This window comes from Rissa tridactyla, chromosome 1 (assembly GCF_028500815.1).
Source record: "Rissa tridactyla isolate bRisTri1 chromosome 1, bRisTri1.patW.cur.20221130, whole genome shotgun sequence".
NCBI lineage: Eukaryota > Metazoa > Chordata > Aves > Charadriiformes > Laridae > Rissa > Rissa tridactyla.
The window spans coordinates 2586100-2598278 of NC_071466.1; the positions used below are offsets into that span (position 1 = coordinate 2586100).

General features: G+C 37.5%; 1 protein-coding gene across 16 annotated transcripts in view; it reads right to left on the reverse strand.

Annotated features, from left to right (window-relative positions):
* The window catches only part of DLG2 (discs large MAGUK scaffold protein 2), a 1057033-nt gene that overhangs the window by 460135 nt on the left and 584719 nt on the right, over nucleotides 1-12179 (reverse strand). The window lies entirely within an intron of this gene.

The following is a 12179-nucleotide window of genomic DNA, read 5'->3' on the forward strand; positions in this document are numbered from 1 at the left end:
GCGACTTGACAGCATCCCCGCTGCAGGCAGAAGCAATCAATGCTCTGCGTGGCTGGGAAACGCGCCTGCATCCCTTTCTGGATGACAGACCACGGGAGAAGAGGGGGGGGGGGGGGAGGAAAAAAAAAGGCAAAACAAAAAACCAGGAAAAAAAAACCAAAACCAAACACAACACAAGAAACCAAAACCCACTCTTGCGATTTTCAGGAAGATTTAGTCTTTTTCTAGCTGACCCTGACACAACTCGCAGGCACCCCGCTGAAGCAGATTTGTATGTACAAGCTTTACAGGCAAAGTGCTTTCTCGTGGAAATAGCATCTAGACACGCTCCTGGAAAAGACACACCTTTGCCAACAATCAAAACAGACGCGGGAGTGGTTTGGGTTTTTTTTTTTCCCCCCTGCATGCCTGAAAAGACCTGGTCAACAGAATTGCATCAGAAGAGGCAAATGACAAGTTCAGGGAGAATGTTATCTGCCCTAAATGCTAAACTGCAGCGTAAACCCTGGTATGTGCTAATGGACATCATAAACATAATGGAAAGAGAGCTGTGCAACAAATTAAGGAATCTTCAGCAGCTTATATAGAGAAATGCGAATATATTTATTTGTGCATAAAGTTTTCAAGATTATGACTGATTTATCATTTTTCTTCTAATTTTTTCTCCTCTTTACAAATTCCTTGATTCTTGTCTGTAATCTTCTGTACAGAGTTTTCTGTAGAACCTCTCCTGTTTTTTTCCTACACAATACAATCTCTTTTCCTTAAATTTCCCTGCAATCTTTATTTGCAAGTGTTTTCTTTTCTTTCTTCTCATAGAAGTGACAGGGGTGTAAAGTGTACAAAATCTGGGCTGGCTGTTTCCAGCACGTGGAGAGGTTCAGGGATATACTCCAGCCTCAGGTGACTAAGTCTTTAGCCCCTTAAGGGACAGTGGATTTTGGACTCCTATAAAGCTAAAATTTTTGGAGATTTTATTTAAACTAAGCCTGTCTCAGGTACTTTTAATCATAGAAAACAACGCATTTATTTCTAAAAAGAATTACAGGGCGTGTGACAGAATCCTTTTATGTCTGCTGGTGTTCAACTAGGATTTAAGTACACAAAAATTAAAACGGGATTCATAAGTGATATGCATAGTTTTACCATTCTAAAGACTAAAGCAAATTTGCTTTTAAAAATTTCAGGGAGACAACTATGACTATCTCCAAATGTACCTTCAAATGAGATAAATGATTTTTTACAAATGCTTTGGTGCAATAAGACGGTTCAATTGTTTAACGCCTCCTAAATTGCTGAACTAAAATTCTTCAAAGCTTAAGCATTGCTAAAATAGATAACAATACAACCTGGCAGTAATTCTTAATGAAAAATTATGGCAGTGCTCTAACAGCGGAGAAAATATTTTTACAACATTGTAATTCACATTGTCGCGTGTGGAACTAACACCAGTTTTAACTGTACGTTCAAGGTGCAAGTCCCAAATTATACTACAATCGTGTTATAATGCGAGGTTTATTCAGAACTTGGCTGAAAAGCCAAAATGATATACCTGGCTGTGACCTCTCACATAACAAGTGCCCAACGGCACGAATTCTCGTAGCTTTGCATACAGTTAAGGTCACTTCATGTTTAAAAAACAAATATTAATGCACTTCTGAATTGCAGGTGCAGATATGAAAGCCAGCACTTAAAACTCCGAGCTAAGGGAGTCTACAGGGCAATCCTTGCTACACGTAAAGTAAATGTGAAGATACGTAAGATTGAATCCATGTTCTTGAAATTTTACTTGAGCATGAGGGGTGAAGGCGTACAAGCTCTCCAGAAAGCTGCTTTCCTCTAGTGCTCAAGGGTAACTCAACCCTGACCACCTAAAAACTCGTCTACCAGAGAATAATCCAAATCATTACTGCATCGTTTCCAGCAGGACTACCTCTATGTAAGAAATATATATAATTCAATAATACATTTATTTATATGCCACATATATGTATATTTAAAGACAAAAAAATAACAAAGCCAAATTCAGATTTCATTTTCACCATCATAGACCTGTATTAGCAGTGTCCATCCGCTTGAGACCATCAGCTTTTTTCTCACGCAGCAAGCTACCCAGTTCACTTCAGAATATTCCGATGCTATTGCAGCTTTCTCAAATGCCAGTCAGAATCTAAAAGAAACACTTAAAATACTTCTTTCAAAGCTATTAGCAGAAATCTGGATAATTGCAGAAGTCAAAAAAAAAAGTCACACACAAATTTTAAAAAGGCCACTCAAAAAAAAAAAGATATTAAAAAAAAAAAATAAATCAGGGCAAACAACATGGTTGGGGAGTGGAAAGAATGTACGCATTCAGTCACCAGACACACCTCTACACTGACAACACTGGGTAAAGCCACCTGCACCAGGACGCTAAAATGTTTATCACAAACCCTCGTACTCCTGTACGAGCAGCAAGAGTCCTGACCTTTTAGCACCCCTTTTTACACCCCAACCAGAACAATGCAGAACTGCAAAGGCATCCTTTTGACCATAACGTTTATTCATACGCTGTTAAAACACTATATTTGGAATGGCCTCTTATCAGAATGTGGAAAAAAAAAAAAAATTCAGAAGAATTTGACACCCCTGAACTTGTCCTGAACCTACCTGACACTACTAGGCTACTTCATACTTAAAAAAACCTGTTCATTAATATTTATATTAATAAATGATTTAACTGTCCACATTTTAATTTAGGGTTTGACACTGCCTATGTGAGACAAAGCCCCTTGAATATGGGATGTGTATGTGCAACTAACTGCTAGACAACATGGTAAAATGGATTCAAAAGATAATGTGATTTCATCAGCTGTAATTGAACCATTGTATTAGACAGGACGGCACACACTTCTGGATGAACTTGGATTAACACATGGCTCAAATCCACATGCCCGACTATCACCCTAATTTGATAATAACCGGTGCACAAAGCAAACCCGAATGTTGTACAGTACACTGTGTGAACTGCGTTTGACCCGATGCTGTTGTGGAAAAATCTCACTAATTTTCTTTTTAAAATATTAAGCAGGCATGACAAAATGGAGCAAATAGATTTAGCTGATATTCTACCAGCACAAATAACTGTAACTGGATTACAGTAATGTTGGACATACACCAAAAATAAACACTAAGAAGAGTTTGCTTCGGGCAAAAATGTGCATATGGGAAACAAAAAGTGCATATGGGAAACGAAAATTATTAATAGAGTTCTGAAAGGGAAGCTAGAAGCATGGACGAAGATGATTTAGATGTAGTAACAGATTTTCCCCTCCAACTAAGAATGCAATGTTATGCAACCGTAAAAAAGACAGAATGGAAGAAGAGTAATAAACATGGAGTAGATCGGCTTATTTAGTGGTCCTAAAATCTCTACAAATATTTTTCTAGGGAAAAAAATAACCGCAATGAGAACAATTATTATTATGACAGCAAGGCTACTGAAATAAGTCAAATGCATTTTCTTTGCAACTTTTTTTTTTGTTTGGTGAAAAGCAATTATGTTTGCATAGAAATAATAGTCTTAGTGGTGACATAGACTACAAGGAATGGTTGTTCAAGATCAGGCTAGGAGCCAAGTGATCTGGCTCAACGCGTTGCTATCACAGGGTACCTAGGAAATCTTGAGCAAGTCGCTAGATTTCCTTGACTATCCTGTATCTAAAATGAAAAAAAAAATTGCTTTGTTTCACGAAATAAGAACACAGTGGGGCACATCTGAAATACAACAGCTCAGCTTCTATTTCAGACCTGCCTACTCCTCCCTTCCTCCAGGGGTGCAAGACAAGAGAGGCACACAGGACTACGGCACCAAAAATGAAACAGTAAAAGACGAAAACGGTGGTTATTTAAAAATTTCACCCTTAGGAAAATTTCTTTGGAAATCTGTCAATTTAAGAGTAATATTTTGTTTAGTTAAAAATGTTGTACAATCCCCACATCCTTTAAACGAAACAATGAATCTCGAGCTTTGAAGCGTTATACAAAAATATCGGCGCTGCACTGAGACACAGCTCCCTGCACAACGTCTCTGCCTGCATGATCAAGGGCACGTTCTTTTGATTTTTATGAGAGGGTAGAAAAGCTTAAGGAGTTACAAATGCATACACATCCCTTCTCAGTGTTAGCTGCATGTCCTAGGGTTAACGTAAGGACAAGAATTTAGAAATGAAAAAGAAAAATGACAAGGGTTTGGAAGGGAACTATACCAACAGAAGAAAACAACCCTCAGCTGGGAATATTAAGTCAAAGTCAATCATGTCAAAGCTGGTGGAGAACAGAGCAGCAGGTTTACCAATTTCACATCCAAGTGAATCAAAAAATCATAAAATTGCAGCAGAAAGACTGAAATACAAGAGCATTTCCATGCCAATACAGAGACATCCCTTGCAGGACCTGCTATTTTCAGGTAGGGATGTGTAATAGTTGGTGGAGTTCTCCCCTCTGGAGAATTCTGTGCACTTCAGTGCTTTAGTTCACCTTAAGCTAGATTCATATAAAGCCATTAGGCAAAATAACTTAGCTGGAACTGCAAAAAGATCTGTTTAAAAAAGACAGATTAATTGCAGAGGGTAGAAAGGGCAGCAAGGGTTGTTGCAAATGTCATTTTCAGTATGTGGGAAATACTTACTGATGCCGCTTTTCCACGTGCTGTTGAGGACAAGCTTCAAGTCTTTCCCAAAATACTTAACTATAACCTTGAGCTTCCACTCGCTATCATTTGCTTGAGTACCTTTGGCCAGGTATTTGTGACAAGCACTGCTGAGTCCAAGAACTTTAACCCCTTCAATAACCCTTTAGTTTACAGAGTCTAATCCTTGCACTTTGGCAAATTTAAGAGCTTTTTTAAGACCAGATTCTGCCTTTCTCGTTTTTTAGGAATTGCATTTCAGAACCTCAGTATCAGCCTAATACTCCAGCACTGTTTTGCGTGTAAGAAAAGAGGATATGAAGAAATGTTCATGGCTAACAGTTACTTAAAATTCATATCTCCAAGTTCAGTTGCATGAAGATATTCAGTACCTTAAACTATTCATACTTGCCTCTGTTAAATTAGGGATAAAACAGCATGTTATTTACTGTAGGTGATTCTTGATTTTGAAAGACAAATTCAGCTACATTGGGTCTCCATTCAGGTAGTAACCTGAATGGAGAGCAAGCAGTAAAAGTTTACCTTAAATACGCAGGAGATATCCATGGAATAAATTAATCAGGAGTTTTATTACAGGGTCACATCGCATAAAGATATATGCACTGCATGCACTGCATAAAGAAACAGAACAATATAAGCAAACTAGAATTTTTGCAGGAGTATATTTTTATTCCAGCGCTGGCAATCCATGCAGCAATTAAAGAATGCCAATCTGCCAACTCAGACTATCTTTTTTAGGTGTAGCGCCCATTACAGCATCCTCTTTACAACCGATTGCTTCCCATTAAAGTTATTTTGAAAGAACTTAATTCAAATTTATTAGTAGACAATGAGAAATTGTTTCTTCCCTGTGAAGCTATTTGTGTTATGCTCATAATACACAACATCTTTAAAGAGTTTGGCAGAGTTCCGGCACTGTCTTATTATGGGCCAGTTGTAAGCTTTCACTGCAGGTGAATGGGAAGCAGAGAGATGTGATCACATAGCACAGCCAAAAAAAGACAAGGTTTATAGCATACGTTACTGACAATTCAAGTTACTAAGCTCCTTCTTCAGCGTTTGGAAAATAATGACTTGTTTTAAGTGCCTAACGTAACTTTCACAACAAAAGCAAAGCCATTTGACTGGAACTGACTGAATATTAAAAGAATAATGAAAATCTGTGTTGTTTCTCTAACATTCTGAACCAAACCATACCTGGCCACCCCGAGATCTCATTTCAGTTGAAAACAATGTCTAAGATTTCCCAAACAGAAATACTGTAGTGTGTTTTCACAAAGGAATTACAAGCATGTCCATGTGCTGTGTATTTACAGGACAGGGATGGTACGTGAATCAAGAAAGAAAGGTACAGAAGCAAGATGAATCCTTCATGGCTTTATATTGACAAGAACTTTACCCATAAACAAAGTCCCTCTAGACATAAGAGGTTTGTATATATTTTGGATATTTTGTCTTAATATTTGTCATCTTCGAAGAGAAAAAACAGTCTATTGGCATTATTTGGAGTCCCTAGAACATCACACCATACCTGCACCAAGTGACCTCAAGGGCCTGGACCAGTTGCTCTTTGCTTTGATACAGCTAGAGGTTGTTGAGCTCCATGAGGGACTGACAGGGTGGAACTCGAAAGTCTCTTGTACAGTAGGTCTAACCAGATAATCACAATAGTTGTCTTGGCGCTGTACCTATGAATGAAACCGAACTAATGGCTAAGATAAAAAGTAGTTTCTCTGTATTAGTGCACAAAAAGGCAGCCTGCTATTCATAGCTGCTTTAGGATTCCACTTGGTTTTAGGAAGAGAAGACAAAATTAAAAATGTTTCCCAGAATGACGCTTTGGAGGAAGATCTCCAGGATACAGCAGGGGAGGCACCAGCCATGTGTCTGAGCCATCTACGGATATGTTGGTTAAAGCTAAAGGAAACATCGAGATGCAGAAGAGCACTTTTCTTCCTTCAACTTGTGAGGACGATTTTTTATTTTTATAAAAACATCCAGGAAAGTAAACTCTCAGTAACAAAATGCATGACTTCTCCTGGAACCACTTGCTATCTTAGGTAAACAATCTGGTCTACATAACAGGATCACATGGAAAGCACATTAGCTTGCAAAGGAAACAGAGATGTTGTATCTTGTCAAGTAGAAAATTACATTTATATAATTCAAACAAGTCTGGCCTGTTTCTCCTTTTGGTAGAAATCTCTGACGTTTTATTCTTCTAAAGTGTGATGGTAAACAGGATTGGAATAATAAAGGCCAGAAGAAAGGAGCAGCCTGAAACTGAAGCCACAACGACCTTTTTTATTTCCTAGAACTACAGTCTACATTCCTAAAGGAGATGTCAAAGCAAATCGAAGAATGGTTGAGGAGTCATATACTGAAAAGTAGGTAATGATGTGTATTGCAAGGTTTTTGTTTTTGCTTTGCACCATTTATTGAAACAAATTCCAACATTTAGGTAGAAAAGCTGCTCTTCAGTCAAATAGCTCTCACTCTGAGAAACATTTGCCTGAGTTACTTTTGACTTCCATCTCCTTGTTTTTATCAATTTATTTCTATTGTCTAATTTTACTTTAAATCATTCTTTATCCCTCTCAGTAATCATTACTTTCAAATGAAAGGATGACTGTAGCTGCCATGGTTTGCTAGTCTCTTTATCCAGTTCATTAGCTCGTCACTCATAAGTCAGATCCACCCTATAAGCATTTTACTGTTTTCTTTAAACTTTATCCAGTCTAAAGAGGATTACACTTTTGTAGCTTTATGCAACAGTTAGCTGTTAGTGACAGGTTGGTGACCAAAACCCTATGAAAAAAAAAACCAAAACCAAAAATGAACAGCCCCTGGAATATTGATAAACAACTTTATAAAAACAGTCCACATACTTGGGGAGTCCTTCCAAGACAGTTCTTGGCAAACAGTATTAATTCCCTTAATATTCTGGAGTATATGTACAAATATGGCATAACATCTAGATACTGAAAGAAAAATGCATGGATAAAAAGAGTCTCAAACCAATACATGCAACACTATTACTATAAGGTGCATTACTTCAAAATAAACTTAGTTGATCTATCAAGCCAGCGTGTAAACCAAGACTCTAAACCAACTATTTTTGTTTCCTTCAGAAATCTTGTCCCTAATGTTTCGAAATTCCATATTTTTAATTCCTCTTTGAGGACCCCAGAATATCTTTTTGGGTCTAATTTCCCTTTATTAATTGACACTTTAACATTTTTCAAACAAATTTTGAAGTTATGAAAAACTCAAGCTAGCGTCAGTGTCACTCAAATATCTAGAGCATCGATGAGAAAGGACACTTTCTGAACAAGGTTCCACTCACTGATGTTATATTAAGAATCATTTGATAATGCTGCATTTACCTCTCCATTGACTACAAGGAGGTCTACATGACAAACTCACAGGATGACGTTTATGTTGCTGGCACCCATGTTTTGTTCCTTAATGTCTATAAGCCATTTTTATCTATCAATTGAATGTCGTCTTCAGGTAAATGAACTATCAAGTAGTAAAATAATTGACTGCAGTGTATAAAACCCAATAATTTACTGAAGAACCTAAGTAACGTGAGAGTCCACATCTCATTTTCCAAAGGGCCTAAAGTACTGAAAAAACAGTCTAATTCATCACAAACTACTTTTATTTACAAGACAATCTGAGATTGAAGAGTTCCTCATATGCTCAATGGTGACTATTTGGAGTCTTTCAAGGATAACGTATACTTCAAAAAGCTATGGTTCTGGATTGATAGGCTTATAGATAGATGGGTAGATAGATAAATCATTTACCCTATGCTTCAAACACGGGAGTAAAACAATCTATGTATTACTGATCTTAACGTATGCAAATATTTAAATTTAAATTTAAATTATAATTTTAATTTTTATGAAGACTAAGAGTCAATGACTTCACATCTATGGGCTGGTCAGCTGAGTCAGTAGCTTCTTCTTCAACTTCACAGTTAACTATAGTCTAGGTTAATTCATCTAATTTTGCACTCTCATCCAATTCTGTTGCTTTTCCAGGTTTCTCACCTGTTAAGCAATCACAAATCTCTGTTCGTCTTCTACAGTTAGTGTAATTTTCTTCAGACACATTTTTCTGAACTTTGTGAAAAGTTTTTAAAAATACAATTGCATTTTTCCTTATGCACACATTCAATTACTCTTCCAAGGAATTGGAACAGTCTTTTGACAAAGCCTTCCCTTTAGAATAGCTATGTTGACTCTTCCTTTGTGAGAACGTATTATATTTTGAATCATTTTAGGCAGTGTAAAGGCAGACTTCCTGATCTATAATTCTTTGAATCATCTTTAAAATCTATTTAAAGAAAGCCGCGTTTTTCATCTTCCATTCTTATGCTTCCAAAAGCATCCTAAGCAATAGGATACCCATTGTTTTAGCATTTTGATAATTTTAATTTTTAGTTCCTTCCTGGGCTAAAACCACATGGTCCCAGAAGCACGCAACTGTTAATTTAATCAAATTCCTCTTTTATGGCACTTTGATTTTAGGCAGTTTCTCTGACTTCTTCCCTGTAGAGAAAAAAACCCAAACTTCCAACATTTCTGTACAGTGAAAAGTGAAGCAAACAACTAATTATATTTTAAAAATAATTTTCTCTTTTTCAGTGGCCCTTTCTTTTGTATTTTGCTCCTCTATTAACTGCTTCCAGTGACTCTTTGAGAAGCTATCTGCTTCTGGTGTGCTTACAAAAATGCTATTTTATTTTCTTTTTTCCATTAAAACCTTTAGCAGGCACTACAATAGTTATATATTTAAATTGTCAAAGTTTATGGATAGCTACATGTTTCTTGCTTAGAAACAATACTAAGTTTATACAATAAAATATCTTGATCTTTTAGCAATTTTTAAAAAAATGGCTACAAAACTAGCTTCTTGATTTGTATGAATTTTATCTTTTGAACTTCAATATTTCTGGGGGGTTTTCCCCATTTTTACAAGGATATGAAATTTAACACATTATGATCTCTACATCACATCTAGGTTCTATGAATTGGTCAGGACTAATTCAAGAGAGACTTTGTGCAGCTTTACTATTTTACACCACTTGTTGCACCTAAAAACACTACCTCTTTATCATTCAATTTACAGTATGGCTTTAATACCATACTGTGCTATAGAATTTCTTACCCCATTTTCATACAGATTACCTACTTTGTGATCAGTTGGCTTTCGCCAACATTATATTATACCATTCCTATGCAGATTACAGCAATATCCCACGGATTTTCTTCTTTCTACTACATTTCTTAGAAATATGATGCACCAACACATTCAGTTATACAAAGGATTTCTGTTTATCCATGTAAATTTATATATACCTGTTACTTGAATTCCATAAACAGATTAAATTACTTGTTTCAAAGGAAGACCAAAGAGAGATATGGAAATAAATATGGTAAACAATTAAATATAGCTGAAAAGAACTGTTCCTCTAAAATGCATTGTTAACTTATGGAACTCATTGTCTGTAGATAAAACAAAAACTAATTTTGAAGTCTTGGTACAAGGTATCACAGAATCACAAAATTGTAGAGGTTGGAAGGGACCTCTGGAGATCATCTAGTCCCACCCCCTGCCAGAGCAGGGTCGCCCAGAGCAGGTGGCACAGGAATGCCTCCAGGCGGGTTTGGAATGTCTCCAGAGACGGAGACTCCACCACCTCTCTGGGCAGCCTGTGCCAGGGCTCTGCCACCCTCACAGCAAAGAAGTTCCTCCTCATGTTGAGAAGGAATTTTCTGTGTTCCAGTTTGTGCCTGTTGCCCCTTGTCCTGGCTCTGGGCACCACTGCAGAGAGCCTGGCCCCATCCTCTTGACACCCGCACTTTAGATATTTACAAGCATTGATGAGATCCCCTCTCAGTCTTCTCCAGGCCAAACAGTCCCAGGTCTCTCAGCCTTTCTTCATCAGAGAGCTGTTCCAGTCCCCTCAGCATCTTGGTAGCCCTTTGCTGTCCCCTCTCCAGCAGTTCCCTGTCCCTCTTGAACCGGGGAGCCCAGAACTGGACACAGCACTCCAGGTGCAGCCTCACCAGGGCGGAGTAGAGGGGGAGGATGACCTCCCTCCACCTGCTGGCCACACTCTTCTTGATGCCCCCCAGGATGCCATTGGCCTTTTTGGCCACAAGGGCACATTGCTGGCACATGGTCAACTTCTCGTCCACTATAACTATGCCTATAGTTTTTCTACAATGTATATATAATTATACTCCAGCACATGGGAAAAAAAAAATATATTAACTGGGTAGTCCCAAAAAAATAAATAGTGCTATTGGCAGATAACTCTGGAATACTGGACTACACTTTTCCTAAATTTCCTTATCACCAAGCACAGAGCATCAGCCTTCATTAAACAGCTAATCTGAAATTATACAAAGAAAACTCCATACAAATGTGAAAGTATATTTTTAACTAGTTCAGAGCAAAACACGATGACATGTTCATCTGCCATTTCAATCAAACATAATTTTGTTCCCTCATGACTAATGACTGATTAGTGAATTGCTTTTATGCCAAAATAACTGTTTCTAAATACGTTCTTAAATAGATATAATGACTGCAAAAAATTACAACAGGAAAAAGGGAGCACATATCAACAACAGCCTTCCAGATTTCTTTCAGCCCATGTACACATGGACTTGCGAAGGCAATACAGAAAGTTTTAGAGTTCAATGAGAATTTGTCATTGGGAAGGAAAAGAAAATAATTACTTGAAATCTCTAATATTTAGTGCTTCTCAGAAAATATTTTGGAACAGTGAATCTGAGCAGATAGCGTTATTTGTAAAGATACTTCCCCAGCTCTGTGTTCGGTTTTTTTTGTTATTTAAATTCTCTATAAAGAGAGCTATTGGAGTCCAGCTGAAGTTAAAATTGGAGATGGACATGAAGGGTAACAAGAAAGGTTTTTGTAAGTACAGTAGCTACACAAGCAATCTGAAGGAAAATGTAGGGACATAGTGACAAAGACATGGAAAAGTCTTTGTTATGAAGTCACTTTGCTTTCTCAGTGTTTATAGGCAAGATCTGCTCTCTGGCTTCCCTAATCCCTTCACTGAGTAGTAGAGTCCAGGGGTGGAAGTGCTACCAGGAACGGAGAGGAATACAGAAAGATGAAGCTAAAGACCACTTAAGTAAATTGAATGCACACAAGTCCATGGAACTGGATGAGACACATCCAAAAATGCTTAGGAAGCTTGCCAACATTGTAGTGAGACCTCTCTCATCTTTCAAAAGCTGTGGTGTCAGGAGAAGTCCTAATAATTGAAAAAGATAAATATCACATCCCTCTTGAAGAATGAGGATCTCAGGAACTACAGGCTGGTTCTTCCTAATGCCAGTCCATGGAAAAGTTATAGAGCAAATAAAAAAAAAAAGTTCGCAGTTCACAAATTGGAGGGAGTTGTTGATTCACTGATAGGCATGGCTGTCATTCACAGGAA